The sequence below is a fragment of the Penaeus monodon genome, chromosome 34 (assembly GCF_015228065.2).
Source record: "Penaeus monodon isolate SGIC_2016 chromosome 34, NSTDA_Pmon_1, whole genome shotgun sequence".
Lineage (NCBI taxonomy): Eukaryota > Metazoa > Arthropoda > Malacostraca > Decapoda > Penaeidae > Penaeus > Penaeus monodon.
This window is the reverse complement of record NC_051419.1, coordinates 9,365,742-9,366,324: the sequence shown is the minus strand read 5'-3', so window position 1 is coordinate 9,366,324 and position 583 is coordinate 9,365,742.

Here is a 583-nt window from a genome sequence, read left to right as displayed (position 1 = left end):
GCATGCATATATATGCGTTATGTATGATTATTACATGTGTGCATATAGTTGCGCCTATATTTTTATTGTTATAAATGTATGCACGTACGTCCATATACGCCTTATCTCAAAGGTTGATAAGAACCTTACGTGAGAAATTCCCATGTTCGTCTTGAGGGACCGATAGACACATGTTATTTTTCCATGCTTTATGAGGAAAATATTAATGACAGTTCCAAACGCTTTCATTCGTTGCATAAAGAAGGGTATCAAGTTCTGCAATACCGGACGGCGGTGAACAATCAATTTTGAAAATCAATTTACTTAGCGAAATTGTAACTTGTCGAACTGCTTAGCTTTTGTCACGGCGTGCTCACGTGATGCAATGTGGTCACGTGATATTCCTACACGCGATTTTTCTCTCTGCTAATAGAGTCGTATATTTTTCGGTGAGAAAAGGAGTAAATGTTGAGTGGTCATCGTAAATCAACCCAAAATCAATAGTTAATTATCAATAATAAAATTAATGAGGAAAGTTGGCTGCAGAAATTGCGAGTTATTTGGCCAGAGTTACTAGTTTCAAGTACTTCGCAGGAAACAAACT